The sequence below is a fragment of the Protopterus annectens genome, chromosome 6.part1 (genome assembly GCF_019279795.1).
Source record: "Protopterus annectens isolate FY-2018-M chromosome 6.part1, PAN1.0, whole genome shotgun sequence".
NCBI lineage: Eukaryota > Metazoa > Chordata > Ceratodontiformes > Protopteridae > Protopterus > Protopterus annectens.
In genome coordinates this window covers 205551094-205571977 of record NC_056738.1, presented here as the reverse complement: position 1 = coordinate 205571977, position 20884 = coordinate 205551094, and positions in this window count along the sequence as shown.

Sequence of the window (20884 nt, the reverse complement as noted above, 5' to 3'; positions counted from 1 at the left end):
TGTCCTTATTAGCAGGTGGCCTTGATGCAGAAAGAGTTTGAAGGCCTCGATTGCATGTATCACTGCCAGCATTTCCTTTTGGTTTATGTGCATGCGTAGCTCCTTTTGTGACCATAGTCCTTGAATACATCTGCCCTCCATGTGTGCTCCCCAACCGTGGTCTGAAGCGTCCGTTGTAATGGTTTGGCTGGCTATTGGCTTGCTGAAGGGCAGACCCCTGTTTGACTGGCTTGCTTGAGCCCACCACAGAAATTCCTTTTGGAGGCATGGAATGAGTGGGATCAAAGTTTCTAAGCTGTGACTGTGCTGAGTCCATAAACTCCTTAGGTACCATTGTAGTTTTCTCATATGCAGCCTTGCTTGTGGAATCAGAAGAATGCAAGATGCCGTGTAACCCAGGGCCTGCAGGATTTTCCTTGCAGTCAGCTGAGTTTGTCTTGTCAGATTCTTGAAGTAATCCGGGAGTTGTCTTTGTTTTTCTTCTGTGAGAAAAGCCATTTGGGTGGTTGTGTCTAGATCCGCACCCAGAAAAGTTATTCTTTGGGATGGAACAAGTCTTGATTTGTGAATGTTGACTGTATATCCCAAGGCCTGCAGTAGGTGGATGGCATAATTCAAGTCCTTTACCAAAGTTTGTTGGCTGTCCGCTTGTATAAGGCAGTCATCCAGATATGGGTATATTTGAATCCCCTGAAGTCTGCAGTGTGCAATTACTGATGCCAGGCATTTTGTGAATACTCTGGGCACAGTAGATAAGCCAAAGGGCAATGCTGAGAATTGATAATGCTCTGAACCTGCAAGATATCAGAGGTGTCTTCTGCAACTTTGTCTGATAGGGACATGCAGGTATGCTTCCTTGAGGTCTAGAGTCACCAGCCAAGACCCCTTGCCCAGCATGGGAAGGAGTTGCTGTAGAGTCAGCATTTTGAATTTTGGCACAATGAGATAAGTATTCAGTGCGGACAAGTCGATAATAGGCCTCCATTGATTTTCTTTTCTTGGAACAAGGAATAGTCTGGAATAAAATCCTTAGCCTTGTTCTGAAAGAGGAACCTTTTCTATAGCTTTCATTTGCATTAAGTTGGAGATTTGTTTCAAAGCCTCTGCCCTTTGATATGGTGGCAGGTCTGGCATGCCTTTTCTTTTTGGCAATGTGTGAAAATGGAACCTGTATCCTTTGTCTATTATTTGCAGTGTCCATTTGTCTCTTGTAATACTGTGCCAATTTTCTGAGAATAAAGAAAGCTTTCCCAAAGGTGCTTCTAATTGAGCCCTGGTTGGCGGAGTCAAAGCAAAGTCATTGAGTCTGTCCTTGTGCAGCAGTTGTAGGTCCTGCACTACCTCTCTGGTTGGGAGGCTGCCATTGACGTCCTCTGTAGGAGCCTCTAGCTTGCCCTCTACCTCTGGCACGCCTGTTCTTGCCTCTCTGAAATCTTTCTGTGTCCGGAAAGGACCAATTCTTGGTAGGCCAATTTCTGCTGAATCTTGGTGGTTGGACTTGTAGAAAATCTTTGACTGTTTGTACAGATTTTGCCTTTTCCTAAACTTTCTTTAAGACCTCCTGAGCAGTGGAGCCAAATAACTTTTGCTTTTCCAGTGGAGCATCCAGAAGCTTAGCTTTAACATGGTCTGTCAGAGATTGTTCCTTCAGCCAAGCATGCCTACGTATGACTGCACCTGTCATAGCTGACCTACATGAAGCTTCCAATGCATCATAACCACACTGCAAGAAATGGTTGCTAACCTGCTGGGAGTTATGTACCAGATCCTGAAGTGATTTGCGATCTAGGGGTTCAGGTGAAGACAGTTTCTTATGCAATTCATCTAACAAATACTCTTGGTACTGTATCATATGAAATTGACAATTTAATGCCCTCATAGAAAGAGTAGCAGAAGTATACACTTTTTTACCCCATCTCTCTAAAGCCCTGGACTCCCTTTCAGAGGGGAGTGGATTTTTAGTAGTGGCAGTTGCAACCCCTTTAGGGCCCTGGGAAATAGTTTCTGGATCAGCAGAGTGGGCCTTGTAAAGAAAATGATGTGAGTCCGGGACCCTGTAGTACCTATCGGGTTTGACAGGGGCCGGAGGAAGAGTGTCAGGGGTTATGCTAGACTCAGAGTACACATCATCAATGACATTCAAAACAGGAGGAATAGCCAAAGGTCTATGCTGAGGTAAATGCAGAAAAGTTCTTAATCTTTTCCTGGAATCAGAGAATTCCTGGCCCTGCCATTTGAAATGCTCTCTCATAGTGTGAAGGGTCTCCCCAAAGGATAGTTCTTCAGGAGGGGAGGCCAAGGGGATAGATTCCTCTGCATCAGAATCCTCATAGGCCAAAAAAGCCTCCTCCTGGTAGTCCGAGAGAGCAGAGCCATCAGAAGCCTCCTCTGAGGAGTGGGGATCAGAGGGCTCAACCCTGGGCCTTTTGTCTAGAGGAGGTTGAGAGCCCCTGTCCGGATGGGGTTGAGAGCCCCTAATTAAGGAAATAAAATCCTCTGCTAAAGTTAGAATCTGAACTTGTAGTGGGTCCCTGAGGAATAACCCTGGGAGGCATAGCTTTTGTGTGTTTAGCAGCTTTAGCCCTGGTGAAAGCCTTTATGGACATGGATGCAGGAGGCCTGGCTGCACCGCGTGCTGGTGTAGTTTTGTCTAGAGGAATGGTGTTGGAAGTTTCCAAGACACCAGTTTCTGAAGGAAATTCAATAACTGACTCTGCAGGGGCCTCCGGGGCCGAGGTTGTCGGTTGAGCGGTTTCGGGGGTCGGAAGTACCAAGGACTCGGTTTCAGCCAAGACGGAGACACTCGCGGAAGGCCTGGCTGTGGTTTCAGCCAAAACCACGGCCCGCGTGTGTTGGTCCTTGTCCTTCCGTTTCTTGGTTAAATATGAAGTCGGAGTCTCCGACGGCATATTGTATGAAAAACTAGCCCCAAAAAATTACTCTGCAAACTCCGCCCGACGTCTAAGAGTGCATCGGTTGAAGGAAGCACAGGCTGAACAGGCCGAGACGTCGTGGTCTGGGCCTAGGCAGGGGAGGCAGTAAGAGTGGAAATCCTTATGAGGTATTTGTTTCCCACAAGTTAAGCAATTATTAACTTTATCTGACATCGGCTGAGGCAAGAAAGAGTCCCCAACGGGGTACTTAGCTTTTGAAGTCTTCGGTAGCTGAATTACAGGAGCTGGCCGACCGGCACTTGCGAACTGCTTCTGCTTCGGGCACCACGCGGCAAGAAAGACTGAGGAAGATGGCGTCGGCTGACGCTTTTATACCCCAGGCGCTCTGACATCGGGGAAAGGGCGACATCAGCCGACGTCGGACCCAGACTTTGGAATCCGGCCGACCAAAGGGCTGCCTGAGGCAGGACAACCCATATGTGATGACTGCAGATGCATCCTTGAAGGACATCTCTGTCTTTGTGAAAAATTAAACAGGGAGGGCGAATGGAGCTTGTAATTCTGATACCCTCCTGGCTGAGGTAATGGCTGTTAAGACTGTTTTCCAAGTTAAGAACCTCAGAGAACAAGCAGCAGCTGGTTCTAAAGGAGGGAGAATCAAGGCAGCTAGAACTAAATTTAGATCCCAAGGAGGAGGTGGTTCTCTTATTGGGGGTCTTAAGAGGATAGTACCTTTTAGGAAAGCTTTGCATAACCTGTAGGACATAATGTTGGAGCCCATTTCACCAACATGATAATTGGAAATGGCAGCCAGCTGAACTTGAATAGTGGCTGCAGCTGCCCCTTGGTTAAAAGTTTCAGCTAGAAATTCAAGGATCTTTGAAATGGGTGCTGTAAAAGGATCAATATGATTTTTGACAGCCCAACAAGAGAACCTCTTCCATTTGCTAGCATAAAGCTTTCTTGTTGTAGATTTGTGCAAAGAAATTAAAATGTGTTGTACTGCTGGGGAAATGTCAGGAAGACTGGCTAAGATGGGAAGTGGAGAAACCAAGCTGTCAGCTTGAGAGTCTGAATAGAAGGGCGGAGTGTTCCTGACTGGTGGATCAGGAGATCCGGAATTGGGTCCAGGATCCAAGGTTCCTCCTGGAGATAGGGTCATAGGAAGGGGAACCATATCTGATGAGGCCAGTAAGGGGCGATGAGGATTAGTTTGCAACCTAATGATTTTGCTTTCTGAAGAACTTTGGGTATTAGTGGCAATGGGGGGAAAGCATAAAGTAGTCCCGGGGGCCACTCGTGAACAAGTGCATCCCTGGATGACTGTCCCAGAGGGAGGACTATGGCAAAATAGCTGCTGCATTTGGTATTAATGGACGTGGAAAAAAGGTCACAGCAAGGCTGGCCTCACTTGTGAAAAATTTGGTTCGCAATTTCCTGCTTCAGGGACCAGTCGTGCATCATCAGAATTGTCCTGATTAGCTTGTCCACTATCACATTGGATTTCCTTGGAATGTGCAATGCAATCAGAAAACGTTGAGAAGACATTGCCCATTGCCATACTCTTAGACTCTCTCGACACAAGGGGTAAGATCTGGTTCCACCCTGTTTGTTGATGTACCACACTACGGACATGTCTGTTTGAATTGCAATCCTCCCCGTAGGAAGAGAGCTCTGGAGTGCTTGCGTCAGAAGCACCGCTCTCATCTCTAGGATGTTGATGTGCATGTGGTAATCATGCTGCTGCCAAGTTCCTTGAACAGTCTGTCCCAGATAATGCCCCCCCCCCACCTGGGAAGCATCCGTGGTCACTGTGGCTACAGGTTGGGGAAGGGCAAACGATCTGCCTATCCTTACCTGCGTAGACTGAAGCCACCATTGTAGATCCTTCTTACAGGTATCCATGATGAGAATTTCGTGTGACATGGGTAGATACTGCATGGACCATTGAGCAAAGAGAAGCCACTGTAACACTGTAATACCTCATATGGAAAAGTGCCAAGGGAACAAGTGTTATTGCCACCGCCATCGAGCCTAGCACTTTGAGAACAAATCTTACTTGTATCTTCTTTCTCATGATCAAAATTGAAACCTGATGTCGCATAACTGACACACTCTCTTGAGGCAATTTTGTTGACTTTTGCATTTAAGTCTGCTCCTATAAATGTAATATGTTGATAGTGCAACAAGGCAGATTTTTCATAGTTTATCATGATACCTACATCTGAGCAGAGATTAATTGTGGTGTCCCTTGCCTTGGTTAGTCGATGCTCAGTGGTGGCGGTAAGGAGCCGGTCATCTAGATATAGAAACACCCGGAATCCTAGACGCCTCAGGTGAGCCATAACTACTGCCATACATTTGGTGAATATTCTGGGGGCTGTAGTGAGACCAAAGGGCAGAGCTCTGAACTGGAGATGACTGGCTCTCAGCTGGAAGCATAGATATCTCCTGGATCGCCTGTCCATTTTGACATGATAGTACGCACCCTGGAGATTGATGGAGCACATCCAATAATCCTTTCCCAAAAAAGGGAGTATGGACTACAGTGTCACTTTGTTTTCTTGACAGACTTATTCAGTCTGCTGAGATCCAAAATGGGCCTCCAGTCCCCTGTCTTCTTTGGAACTAAAAAGAACCTTGAGTAAGATCTGGATCTGATTTGGCCTGCTGGGACTTCTTGGATGACTCATTTTTCTAGCAACCTTTGTACTTCTAGGGTTGCTTGTTTCCTTAAATTGGGTGGAACATCTGGTATTGACTTTTGGGGACGGGGTGACAGAGAGAAAGGAGTGCTGTATCCCCTGAATATAATCAACTGCGCCCATGTGTCTCCTGTGATATTTTACCAGGCTTCTGGGTACAGTGACAATCTCCCCTTCGACTGCCTCCAGAGGTGGACAGGTAGGTCTCCTTTTCAGGAGGGCTGGAACGCCCTACCAGAGAACGTATCTCTGTCACCCTGATTCTGTGGACCCCCTCTGCCATGAGGGTGGCATCTTCCATTATTATTTCCCCCTCTGCCCCTAGGGAATAATTCATTACATGCATCAGGTGAAGATCCCTGGAATTTCCAGAACCACATTTTTCCTCCCTTCTGACTTTTGGGATAAGGTCTAGTAGGCGCAGAGAAACATACTCCCATGGCAGACAGAGTTTTGGCTTCTTGTTTGCACCTGGTAAGAGTCTCTTTTACCTTGGGCCCAAACAATGATGAGTCATCAAATGGGGCGCTAATAAAGGAAGACTTAAAGGACTCTGCAAACTCACAAAGGCACATCCAGGAATGTCTCCATAAGGCAATTCCTGTGCCTGCTGCCCTGCTTGCTCCATCAGCTGCGTAGGAGATAAGCCACATGGAGGAGTTGAGCAGAGAAGATAAGGTCACAAGCTGGAAAATAGCCTTGTCTGAAGCTCCCGGAGCCAGCTCTTTGAGGAGATCCCTCTGGAGACGAGTAAAATTAGACAGATAATTCAGTGACTTAAGGGTAAAGGCCACTGAAGAAAACATATGCTTCCCGTATCTGTCCATCATATGGGGCTCATTGTTCGGCAGATGGACAGAAGAAGTTTCTGATAATTCCTTCTTTGTGGCTGTCGCAACCACCATAGCATCAACTGGAACTCCCTTAGTCAGGAAACGTTTGTCATCTGCTGCTGTGATAAACTTATTGGGCCTCCTCGGAACCGGTTTCACAGATTCTACAGAGCCCCACACCTTTCGACTGACTACACCCAGCAGCTGGATGAAAGGTGGAGATACCCAAGAGGTGGAGGGTCAAGAACCAAATGCCTGCAGGTATAAAGACTCATCATCAGGAGTAAGGGGTTCCAGCCACCCCTCTGCTTAAGGATTTCCAGGATGTCTGAAAGAGAGATCCTCAGAGGGGGACCTTTCTGACTCCTCCAAGTCCATGTCTGACATGAGAGACTTGGGGGAATCCAGATACTTCCTCTTCCAAGGGACCTCCTCAGAGGGGTACTCTGGGGAGGTTTTGGAAGTGGGGAGGTCACCCAAGGGGGCATCATAGGACATTGATTCCCTTCGCTTTGGATGGGGGGGTGGTGTGGAGGTAGACACTGGCCCCAAAGGGGACGGAGCAGCTGGAACCAAGGGTGGAGTGGTCTGGAGGGACAGCACACTCATCACCTCGAAAGCACCATGAAACGGGCCTGACAGTCTCCGACTCTGAAGAGTCAGGAGACCTCCCCTGCACCAAGGGTGATGACTCTGAAGCTGATGTTGGAGCTGAACTCACCTGCACCAAAACCCAAGTGGGAGAGTAGGATCTGACAAGGGTCCGATCCCGCTCTCCCTCCTGGAGCAGACGAGAGAGTGTCAGCTCCCAAATCCCTTGATATATGACGGTATCGATGAGACTGGAGCAGGTGTCAGAACCAAAAGACTGGGGGTGGTTTTCGGGTCTGACAGTTCCACCACAATGACTTTTATGTACTCCAGCTCTGAACTCAAGAGAGTCGAAGGAGGAATAGATGACAAAGTAGGTTGGGTAGTCAGCGCCACATCCATATGGGCTGGCCTCGATAAAATTTTAGCCAAGGCCAGTGTCCGAAGTAAACTCTTCACTACCTTCTCCACATCATCATCTGAAAGGCTCCTGGATGATCGAGAGGAATGGGTAGATGAACGGTGACTGTCACAGACTGGATAAGTGGAGACTGCGGTATGGAATGCACCAGTTCCAAAGATGGAGACTGGTTTCTTTTTTGGCTCCTAGTCAGTTCTGAAGACACTGAAGGAACTGAAGGAGATTGTGTCTTGTCGGACCTGACAGACTTTGGATCTGACGAACTATGTTTACCCTGTCTCTTCGATGGTTCAGAGGCTGGAGCCGACAAAGTAGCTCTTTTGGAGGGCGTATCAGCTTTACTTGCCTGATTCCTTTCTAATAATGCCTCAAAAAGCCCTTTGAGTAACCCTAATACAATTAACTTATTCTCCCACTCCTGCAGGACCCTAGAACTAAACCCATGACATATGGAACAAGAGTCCTGCAGGTGAATGGCTCCTAGACAGTCCACGCAACTTGTATGACCATCTGTTAATGAAATTTTTTGCGTGCATGAATCACATTTTTTTAATCCAGAAGGTCTGGATTCTTTGGAAGACTCCTTAGACATCTCTGATGATCAAAAAACACAACAGCCACCACTGACAGCAGAAGAAAAAACAAATGAGAAGCAGAGAAGGCAAGTTTTTTTTTTTGAAAGGAAAAGGAGGGTGAGGAGAGTCTCTAAATTAAACAACTCCTCAGCCCAAGGAGATGCCTCTAACTTAAATGGCGAACTCCTGGAAAAAAGGAAGTAAAACGGAGGAAGGGGGAGCCCACTACTAAAATGGGTGAAATTAAAGGGGCAAAAAATTAATCCTCTAAAATGGATTCATTAGGGGCAAATTAAAAGGAATACGTAGACCTGAAAGGAAAACGATGACCTCAACAACAAACAGCAAAAAAGAGATAGTCAAAGGGGCACACAAGCACTTAAAGTATTTCCTAACTATAAGGAAGAATTATTAATGAGGTAATGGCAAGATATTTAACAAAAATAAGTATAAAAAAAACAACTTAGCCTGAGGCAGCCGCAAAGTAATCCCATAGCTTCAAGCGGCAAATGAGATCTGGGAAACTCTCACTAGGCATGTTGGGATAAGGTCTAGACTTGAGCCAGTGGAAGCTCTCGATCTTTAGTATGCAGCCGAGTTGGAGCATAGGACTGGCTCTGTACCCAACCAGCAAGAATGAAGGTGAGACAGGGACAACATAACATCTAAATTTTTTTTTTAATTTTTTTATACTACAGTAAGAAAAAAGGATAGGGAATGGGAAAGTCATGAGGAGGGCTATACAAATTTACAGGGTTCTAGGACAAGATAGAAAGACTATAAGACAGGGACTAATTAGTAAAGAAAGCCATATGAAGATAGAACAAAAAATTGACTAAACTCTCAGGAAAACCTTGAGGAGCTGATGATGAGATACCCGATGCTGAACAAAGCACAGCAAGAGAGATCTGAGGGACTTGGAGGAGAGGAGCATTATGGCTAGGGGAGGAACTCAGATGTTGGAGCCTGGAGCTTTGGTATGTAGCTGAGTCTGATCCAATCAAATGAGGGACAACATCAGATCCTTGGATTTTGTCAGATATTACAGAAAAATAAGACTTACTTAAGAATTAAACTATTCCTCTCCAAAAAAATTACTGTGAAAGCACTACTTATCTAAAAGGCTATATCCCATACACCTAAGGAAGTAAAGCTACATGCAGAAAGCATTATAAAAGACATAACATAAAAAATACTCAAAGGCTACAAAAAATATTTGCACTAACTAATAATGTAAGGTAGAGAAGGAAAAAATATTTGGTAAGAAAATGTCACTTTTCCTAAGAAAATCAGAGCCCTTGCAAACACTGCTGAACAGATCAGGCAGAAAATGACATCGGAGGTACGTTAGCAGAATGGAAGGAATTATGGGTAAGAAAGGAGTCAGAACCTCCAATCCACAGCTTCATAAAAAAGGTGCAGAGCCTGGATCCGGTTAAATCAGGCAACCCAAAAACTGAATAAAAAAAAGACACAATTGGAGCTTAAGTTATGTACTTACAATAATACTGGCTGTTTATTATCCACAGTCTGTTCCACTTTGATGGATGGATATCCACCATCTGACTGATCTGACCAGCAACTTCAGCTTCTTCAGAGATCAGGCTCTGGACCCTTCTTCCATGAAGCACAGAGATTTTGCAGCCTACATCACAACTGGGACAGAGACCAGGAAGGAGCAACAGGCTAGGTCTACAAAGTCTGTCCTGAGAAAGAAAATGTGACAATTTGGAAGGGGAATGTGGCACGGATAAACAAGATCACGCTTCATTGTTAAAGCACATAACTTCGATATCTTAGGTAATCCCATTTACACTTTGATGGGACAATCTCCAGCTACAAAATGCCTTGGGTGGCACCATAACAATACTCTTCAGAACTGTAGCTCCATGAGAGTATCTCAACAGAAAGATCACTCCCAGTTTGTAATGCCTAGCAAAGGGTGTGCATGGTCAACAATGCAGCAAGCAGCACAAATCGCCCAAAGTGGAATTCTTATAATAGGTTGTGGAAATTACAATGGAGCTTGTAAAACACACCCTAAGGTTTAGGCAATATATAATTCTGTACATGTGAAAACTATGCAGCCGGGCAGCCATCTGGACAAAGTGATACTTTCAGACCCAATTTAGCAGAGTATCAGGAACTGAAAACCTGGCTATCTTTTCTGAAATCCTTTATAGTATATAAACAGAAATGTCTATTGAAATTAAGGCTATGCAGAACAGAATTTTGTTGGTATGATCTGGAATGCTTGGAATATACAGTGAATATAAAAAGTGTATACACCCCTGTTAAAATGCCGGGTTTTTGTGACATAAAAAAATGAGACCACAATAAATTGTTTCAAAACTTTTCCCACCTTTAATGTGACCTATAACCTGCACAATTCAAATGAAAAACAAACAAATCTGTTAGGGGTAAAAATATAAAAAATAAAAAAATGTACAATAAGCTGGTTGCATGTGTGCACACCCTTAAACTAATACTTTGTTAAAGCACCTTTTAATTACACGCCTAGAATACAGGGAACTGTACTGGCAACTAGTTCTTGAAGCTAATGGGTATCCTGGTTTAAATCAGATGGTTTCAGTGAAGTCAGACTTAAAGCTTAGGTCAGCTAAACTTTAAATTATGTGACTGTCCAGCAGATGGTGCTGTTTAACATTTTGTACGACCTACACAACAGTGTTTTAAATGTGGTTTTACAAGGGTTTTATATTTTTAAATATTTATTTTTTGTTTACAGGTTTTTACAAATTGTAAATAATGGATGCTTTTTTACAAGATTCCTGCAAATAATTTTCTATGCACTTCTGTACTTATTGTGTTTCATTGTTTATATAGTTTTTTTGCACTGTGTTTTTAAAAGTATAACAGTTTGTTAATTGATTAATTGGGGATGTTTCTGTATATAAAGGGGTTTCAGAAGTTGGTATGCTCATCTGAAGAAGTTTTTGTGACAAAAACCAGGTGATACAGTTAATGCGTTCTGGATGTGCTTTACATTTTTTAATATCGTGTGCGATCAATAAAACAGTGGATTTTGTTCTGGTGAACCTTCCAGTGCCTTATTTTTGGTTATCAGCACCTTTTAATTGCAATATTCAATCTTCTTGAGTAAGAGTCAGCATGGCACATCTTGACTTGGCAGTATTTGCCCACTCTTCCTTACAAAAGCGCTCCAAATCTGTCAGATTGCGAGGGCATCTCTTGTGCAGAGTCTTCTTCAGGTCACTCCACAGATTTTCTATTGGATTTAGGTCTGGGATCTGGCTGGGCCATTCCAAAACTTGAATTTTCTTCTGGTGAAGCCATTCTTTTGTTGGTTTGGATGTATGCTTGGGGTCATTGTCATGCTGAAAGGTGAAATTCCTCTTCATCTTTCTAGCAGACGCCTGAAGATTTTGGGACAAAAGTGACTGGTATTTGGAACTCTTCATAATTCCCTCCACCTTGACTAAAGTCCCAGTTCCAGCTGAAGAAAAGCATGATACTGCCACTACCATGCTTCACCATAGGGATGGTGTTCTTTTGGTGATGCAAAGTGTTGTGTTGTTTTTGCACCAAACATACCTTTTGAAATTGTAGCCGGAAAGTTCAACCTTGGTCTCATCAGACCATAACCCATTTTCCCACATACTTTTGGGAGACCTCATGTATTATTTTGCAAATTTTAGCCAGACCTGGATGTTTTTCTGTGTAAGAAAAGGTTTCCGTCTTGCAACACTACCCCATAGCCCAGACATATGAAGAATACAGGAGATTGTTACATGTAGTACACAATCAGTACTTGCCGAAAATTCCTGCAGCTCCTTCAGTGTTGCTGTAGGTCTCTTGGCAGCCTCCCTGACCAGTTTTTTGTCTTGTCTTCTCATCAATTTTCGACTGGCGTCCAGTTCTTTGCAACATCACTGTTGTTCCATATTTTCTCCACCTTTTGATGACTGTCTTCACTGTGTTCCATGGTATATCCAATGCTGTGGAAATTTTTTGTACCTTTCAGCAATGAGATCCCTTTGATGCTTTGTAAGCTCTCTGCAAACCATGGGTTTTGCTGTAGCAGGCAACTGAGTAAACATCAGGAAAATCCTACTAGAACAGCTTAACTTTATTTGGGGTTAATCAGAGTCTTTTTAATTGATGGCAGGTGTGTGTATCCAAAAAGACTGAATGCTGTAATTAAATCAAAAGGTGCTTCAACAAAGTATTAGTTTAAGGGTGTGCACACTTATGCAACCAGCTTATTATATGTTTTCAATTTTTTATATTTTTCCCCTAACAGATTTATTTTATTTTACATTTACTGGAATAGTCCGACTGGATACATGTCCATTTTCAGTGGAGACCTGGGGGAGAAAAGCTCCAAGTCACAGATACAAGCATAATAGACATAAGATTTGCTTGTTTTTCAATTGAATTGTATAGGTTATAGGTCACATTAAAGGTGGAAAAAGTTTTGAAATTATTTATTTGGTCTCTTTTTTATATCACAAAAATCTGGCATTTTAACTGGGGTGTGTACACTTTTTATCTCCACTGTAGATGGGTTAATTTTGAAGCCATTTTAGATATGAAGGAAGGAATAGTTCTAAGGGAGACACCATCCTTGAGGAAGGCTAAGAAGATTTTGATGATAGAGCATGCAGCTCTGATAGTGGCTGTTTTCAGCCAAACGAATTATAACTAAATCTACCAAGAAAGAAACCAAGTCAGATAAACAAGCTGACAAAGTGGGTATGCAGAAAAAAGCTGTGATCCCAGAGGGTTATGGGGTCTAACTGGTGGTTTTGGGAGAAAACATCTAGCAGGAAGGCTGGACAGATTTGGTAATAGCCAAAGTTCACAAATTCCTGTTAGAAATCTGAATTAGCTGCTAACTGGAACTTAACTGTGTGGTTAACTACAGCCAGCACTGAAGAGTGGACAGAAATACTGAACAGAATGACAGAAAGGCTTCAGTCTATGATGAAGGGCTCAAATGGAACATATCTTCTTATTTACTTCTAAATAGCCTGTAACTGTAAGTAGATGTCTGAGATTATTGCAGGAAGAAAGGAGGGATCCTTGGCCATAAGTGTAACTGGAGAAATCAAGTGGTCAGATGATGCTCACCACACAGATGGGATAGGATATCTGGCTTCCAATCCAGAAACCAAGTATGCTTCCTGAGTAGAAGACAAGAGGCCATGCACATGGATATTTTCTGAAGCAACTTTGTCGGTGGCAAGGGAGATGCATTAAGGATTCAAGACAGCCATTGATTATCTAGTGCGTGCCTGCTGAGGGGTTAGGGAAAAGCTGCTACTACATTTGATATTGGATGGGGAAGCAAGAATCACCCCAGCAGCAGAATACCTGTACTACTTGAGGGATACCTATGAGGCATCAGAATACATCTACTGAGCTCATCTAACAGTTAGATGGTCCATCCTAGAATATGAGTGGCTATGAGAAAGTGCTGTCAAAACATTACCCATGGCCAAACTTGCATGGATTCTCAGCACAGGCATTAAGAACAGGTTCCTTCCTGCATGTTGATGTAACACTACTGATGTGCTGTCTTGGATGGCAAGATATCACCTCCTGAGGAAGGTAGCTGTGAAGAAGCTGCATGCTAGGATGGCACTTATCTCCAGAATATTCATGTGAAGGCTGCTCTCGAGTCTGCATCCCTTAGCTCACTCCCCTTTTGAAAAGTCCAGCCTCAATTCCAGACAGGTTTCCATGCTTGTGGCCTTTAGAAGGAGTTACACAATGTGCAAGTGAAGGAAAGATTGTAGATGTGTTCATTGCATCTAGTGACCAAGGCCACTGCATGCTTGGGAATCAGACAGCATCAGCCATTAAGCCTAGAACTTGTAGGATAAACAATGCAAGATGGGGAAGAGAAGCCAGAGCTTTGAAACAAAGGCTCTTAACACTGTCAAGTTTGTTTTCTGAAAGTTTCACTACTTGTAGCCTTGTGTCCAGATGGCACCTTATGGACATTATGGTCTTGGATGGCCAAAACTGAGACTTTGTGGCACTGATAATGATATCCAAGAACAGAAACAGAGCATTCATTTCCTAATAGGAGGGACTCTTGTGGCAGTGAGGATCCATTTGTCTAGATAAAGGAAAATTAATATCCATTTCAGTCTATGGTGGACAGACACATGCACTTGAACACAGTCAGGTAGGAGACAAAAAGGCGAATCCACAGAACTGATGGGCAGCTCCTAAGCCAGTTAGGAATACCTTCTGGAGGATTTTAGGAATACCTTCTGGAGGATTCAGCAATTTATATTTGAAGGCAAGCATCTTTAAGTTATCTGTAGGACACACAATCCCCCTCCTTTAAATATAAAATGTTGGTTGCTCCTAGACCATCCAAAGAATCTTAACAGTTTAGACCACTTAAATCCAAAATGGGCATGAAGCCCTTGGATGTTTTGGAAAGCTGTAATCCAGAGCAGATTATAGAACTCCTCTGTTCTGTTAGGACCATGGATCTCTCTTTTGGAGTTGCTTAATCTCTTTAGCAGCTGTTCTTCCCTGATGGGGTTGTGCATATGGCAGTGTGTGGAAGTGCACTTCTGGATTCTTGAGAAGGGAATTACATTGCCTCTGGATATTAGGCTTCTCATCCATCTGTCTCACATAACAAACCATGAGCTTAGGTGAAGAAAGTCAACTGCCTTCAGAGGGGAGCAGTTAGACAACCAGATGAGGGACCTTTGAAGCCTCGGTTCTGCAGACCTCTTCTGCCTCTCAGACACTGTCCATGCATCCTTTAGTTGTAACATGTTCCAGACCCAGGCATACTACAAAATTCATGGATACCCTAGGATGGAATTCTATAGCCACAGAAGAAATGTTTTTTTTCTGAAGCCAGAAGCCTTGTCTATAAGGAGCAACCAGAAAGGAGGATTCCATCAGAGCAGGACAAGCTACCTCAACTGTAGCAACTGCTAAAGAAATAAGTCAACCAACAAACTGTTAGGGAACTCTCTGCATTTGCTTTAAAAAGGGAATATGTGGTAGTCAAGGCACATATACCCAGTCAGCAGAGATAGAAGGAAAATAGTTTAGTGACAGAAAAGTTAATGCATATAAAGAAGCAAAGAGAAACAATGTGAACAACAGTCATGTTTAGTCACTTAGGCAGTGCAGAGATCTGACAACTTCAAATTAGGAAAGGTACATCCTGGGAGAAGGGAGGGATCTCAACCTCTTGAGAAGTTAAAACTGTCAGTCAGATCTGCCAGACAGCAACCCACCAACTGTATTGAATGGATATGATGACAAGATAAAAATGAAGAAACCGTAGTGCTAGAATTTCACAATCCATGTTCCATACTGGTATCTACAGGCAGGTTCTTTCCCACATCTCCACAAGGACACTCAAGCTCAAGTTCTTCCCTCCATTCTCACAAAGCAACTCTCCTCCCTAGGTCTCTCCAAGAGGGGTTTAACACAAACCATATTATGCTAAATTAAGTCAATGTTTGCACTGTCTTGAAAACAATATAAAGTGGTACACAATGCTGCTGGTCTCTAACTGCAAAGTGTGGTAATGGATCATGAAGATCTACTGCAGTTTTAACTACATAACCTTCAACAAGTACAAACATTTTAACCATCCTGAGAGCTCCCACCTAGTTAGCAAATCCTCCATATTTTGCTTGTATGTTCCACTTTATAACTGTTAGTACAATGTTCCATTGTTGAAGACAGAAAGTTCACAATGGCTGCAATTTAATTTTGCTTGATGATCCAATAGATGTCATGGCAATGTCAAACTGTATTTAAAGGTATGAAAATTAATGACACTTTAAGCAGAGTCTTCAAATTACAAATTCTTGACAGTCTTCTGCTGAGATTTATTCACAGTTGTCAGAAAATCATGACTGCATCATTTATCCTGCACATCCAATAAAGTATTCAAATTATGGAACTGGTTGTAACCATACATTCCCTTCTGAGTGCTACCCATACATCTCAACTGTCACCATTTTGCTTCAAATGTTTGTCATTACAGCATTGTTTGGTAAATCACTCATGCATAATCAGTAAAGCCGGTCAGTTTTATACTAACTGCTCATAAAAATGCAAACTGATGCAAAACTTATCAAAGTAATCAGATTAAAAAACACTCTTTCAGATTTTATATCCCCCATTAGTTTTGACTTTGTCCATAATTACTGACCAAATAAGTTGTTGGGTACTACTCCAAAACATTCAGATCTAAAGTTCTACTGGTGTTATTTCAGCATACTAGAGAGAATACTAGACAGTCATGTTGCTTCATTTACTACGTACAACTTTGTCTCAGGGCTGCTTTCTTTGGAGGGGAGATGGAAATCTAACATCTGACCGCTACTGCACCTGTTTATTTCATTACATCTCTGTAAGCTAAATGGTTACAATCAATGAACCTGCTGCTGTAAAGTGATTTTGAAGTTTTCATAGAATCCACTTGAACCCCCCCCCCCCTTTGAGTTACGTTAGACAAAAAAAATCCTTAACTTCCATGTAAATAGAAAGGCAACAGATCTTAAATGCTAAAAAAACACACAAACAAAAAACAGATGAACTGCATATTTTAAGGCTTCCACTTTTTTTTTTTGGGGGGGGGTCCAAGGGCTGAAATACCCTCTCCCAAGTTCTTCCAGAGGTGTGGACACCATCACTACAATCCAGGAGCTTAACTTGACCATTCTTCCTTCTACTTCAGAGAACTTTTAACATTTAAACTACTATTGTTATTCACCAGTGTCTGCAATAGGAAAACGTGTTTATACTGAATGTTTGCAAAATGTGCTGTATTTACTTAAAAATAATTCTTACAATGCAGCACAGAACAAAGTCAAACTTTGTTCTTGAATGTAGGTTAATGTTTTCTTTCTGAGGTACAAGTGCCTGCTCATGACATTTTCCCACCTAAGTATTGATAACTACATCGTGGACTTCTTACACTGTAGCATACTAATACTTCAGCCAAACCATAATCTTAGAGAATAACATCTCTGTTTTGTGAATACTGGCATGAGTTGCAAGATTATAGCTTATTATTAAAAATAATCCTATGTACTCACCATAACCTGTCTGACTGGCTAACCAGAGTGCTTCTACGACCATTGGATTACTAAACTGATACAATTATGTTTGGTCTTGCTCTGTTTGTGATATTTTTACATTGCTGTGCTGCATTTATTTATGGGTTGAATTCATCACTGCTTGCACTTGTAAAGTAATCCTGCTCGTTACTGCACTTCCTTTTTCTGTTCTCTCTCCATTTTTTCCACCTACCCACTCAATTGCTGTGTTTTTAAAACTTTGTGGCTTTTGAGTTGCCCGCCTCTACTATAAATTTGATAATGGACACTCCTCCCAGTCTCATCACATCAGTTCATTTCATTGAGTACAACGAGATCACTTGGGAAGATCCACCCCTTACATTATTAACCATGAATTATCTTCTGTTTCTCTCCTTTCTACCTTTAAAAAAATCAGTTGCTTTTACTGTATTTTTCTCTCTTCCTAGTTAACTTTATTTTGCTTTTGCTGCTTGTTCTTAAAAGTGTTAAACTGCATGTATTCTGCTGCATTGACTACTGCCTGTTAGTTGCCTGATTAAATTATTACAGATACTCTTAAATCTCTCAGTTTTGGTTTAAGGACTTGGGCTTCAGGCCAGTTATTTTACATTATGAAGGTTTGCGGTCTAAACTCTTTTGGGAGGAGAGGGTGGCCTCTGCCCTTCTGAGATGGGAATTGCTAGGTGAAGGCTTACTGTGCCTGTTGTTCTAAGTGTCTTTGTTCTGGTTTAAGCATTTGTGTTCCAAACCAGTTGTTTTATACTGGGAGAGTTGTGGTCTAGAGACTCTTGTGGTGGAAGAGTGTGACCTACACCCTTCTGAGCTGGGAATTGCTGGTGAAGGCCCATTATGCCTGTTATTAAAAGTGTCTTTATTCTGATTTAGGCACTTGGGTTCCAAAACAGTTACTATATATTGGGAGGATTTGTGGTCTAAACTCTTGTGGCAAGGAGAGGATAGCCTACACCTTTCTATGATGGATATTGCTTGTTGAAGGCCTACTGTGTCTGCCTTCTGAAGTGAATTAGTTCTGGCTTAAGCAGCTGGGCTCTAAAACCAGTTTTACATTAGGAAGGTTTGTGGTCTAGACTTGTGGTAGGAGAAGATAAGAAAGTACAGTTGTGTACACTTACCATAAATGTAATGTTTGAGTGTATTCACTGTTGCAGTCATCACACTTGGGTTATCCTGCCCGGGGTAGCCCTCAGTCGGCCCAAATACCAGAGGCTTAGTATTTCTGCGTCTGTTGCTGTCACTTCAGGACTGACATCAGGTCGTCAGGGGAACAAAAACAGGCAGCTGATGCCATTACATCAGTCTTTCTTGTCCCAATTGTCAGGAGTCCCCAAATTGGGAGCTAAGTTATGGTGGAAAAACACTACCAGTAAAAAGTAAATACTAACAGCCCTGTAAGGAGTGAGTAAGAGAGACAGAGAGAGAGACAAGGGGGCTGGTGGGTGGGAAACCAGGACTGCAACAGTGAATACACTCCAACATCTACATTTATGGTAAGTGTTTCACTGTTGCAGTCATCACACTTGGGTTGATTCCTAAAGCTGAAGAATGGGTGGAGGCAGTCAAGAAGAGTTTGGAATGGCTAGTATGCTCTGCAGGACTGCTGCTGCAAAGCCCAATCTGAATTTGGAAAAGATAGGGAAGTGGTAATGCTTGGTGAAGGTATGAACAGAACTCTCAGTAGTAGCTTCCAGAATGTCCCTGGTAGGGACTCCACTGAGAAAGGCTGTAGAGGTTGAGGTTGCCCTACTGGAATGCATTCTGACCCCCTGAGGGGGTGTTTTTTCATGGTGTTTGTAACAGAAATGGATATGGTGTGCTATCCTTTTGGAGATGGTTTGTTTTGATATGGCCTTGTCCTCTACCCCTGGTGCAAAGCTGACTAGTAACTGGTCAGATTTCCTGAAGGGCTTAGTCCTATCAAGGTAGAATCTGAGCTGTCTGTGCATATCTAAAGAGTGCAGGATCCTTTCACCCTTATTTTGAGGATTAGGGAAAAAGGTGGGCAAATGGATAGATTGGTTGAGCCACACTGGACACCACTTTAGGCATAAAGGTAGGGTTAGTCCTGAGGGAGACCCTGTCAGCATGAAAATAATGAAGGGATCCACAGCCATCAGTGCTTGTAGCTCAGACACTCTTCTGGCTGAAGTGATAGCCAGAAGCAAGGCTGTTTTCCAAGAGAGGAATTTTAACTCTGCTGATGCTGCAGGCTCGAAGGGGGGTAGTGTGAGCTTTTCCAACATAAAATTAAGGTCCCAAACAGGGGTGGGGGCTCTTCTTGGTGGTCTAGTTGTTAGCCCCTCTAAGGAATTGTTTGAGAGGGTGAGAGAAGAGAGGTGGCTCAGTGCTGTAATGTGCAGAGATGGCAGAGACATAGGTCTTAATGGAAGAAAAGGACAGGCTTCTGTGGAGTAGGTCTGCTAGGTAATCCAGGATGAAAGGTAAGGAGGGTTGTGCTGTATCCACTCTTTTAGAGTGAATCCAGGAACAATACCTTTTCCACTTATCAGCATAGGATTTCCTTGTACTGGGTCATCTGGCTTCATGTATGACATCCACTACCTGCTTGCTTAGGCTGGCCACTGGAGGAGAATTCAAGGAATAAGCCTTGCTGCAAGGTTCAGGGTCTGCAATTGCGGATGCAAGATCTGTCCCTCCTGCTGAGTCAGGAGGGTTGGGATCTGGTGTATGTGCCATGGTGGCACTGGTGACAGACTGCACAGTAGGAGTAGTAGAAGGTATCAGTTTTGGCGTGGCGAGTCTGTGGCTATTAGGATTGCCTTTGGTCTTTCTTGCCTTATCTTGAGTAGTACTCTTGTAAGAAGAGGCAGAGGGGGCAATGCATAGATTGAGAGATTTGCCCACTGAAAGGATAGGGCATCCACTTTCCAGGCCTTGCTGTGAGGTATCCTAGTGCAGAATTTGCTGAGCTGGTGGTTGTAGGGGGAGGCAAATATGTCCACCTTCAGGGTACCCCACTTCTGGGTCAGAAGGCTGAAGGCGTTGTGGTCTAATTGCCACTCATGTGGGTCTAGGAGATTTCTGCTTAAGTTGTCTGCCAGAGAGTTTTGTTTGCCTGGCAGGAATTGAGCTTGCAGGTGAATATGCATGGCTGAGGCCATGTTCCACAGGGTCATGGCTAGCCTGCAGAGTTGGTTCCCCCAGCTTGTTGATGTACCACATCACTGTGGTGTTGGCATTTTTTATTAGAAGGGGCCCCAGTGAGAGTAGGGATCTGAAAGCTGTCACAGCATGCTGAACAGCTAGCATCTCTTTTTGGTTGATGTGCAGATGAATTTGGTTTGAGCTCCAGTGGCCCTGACTGCACCTGCCATCCAGATGTGCACCCCAGGCATAGTCTGATGTGTCTGTGGTTAGGGTCTGGGTGGCGTGTGGTCGTGTAAATGGAAGTCTCTTGTTGTGGTTGCATGCTGCTGCCCACCAAAGAAACACTTTCCTTAGACAAGGTATTATAGGTATGACAGTTTCCAGGTCCTGAGAATGTTGGCACCAAAGACTTTTTAAGTAACACTGAAGTTTCCTCATATGCAGTCTGGCATATGGAATTCATACAATGCAGGAGGCCATGAACCCTAGAGAATGCAGGATTTTCCTTGCGGACAGCTGGGTTCTGGTGGCCATTTAAGTGAAGTAGCCTGTCAGACAGGCTTGTTTTTCTGGAGTAAGGAATGCCATCTAGGACAAGCTTGCTCTCATGAATACAATTTTTTGACTGGGGACTAGTTTGGATTTCTTTTCGTTGA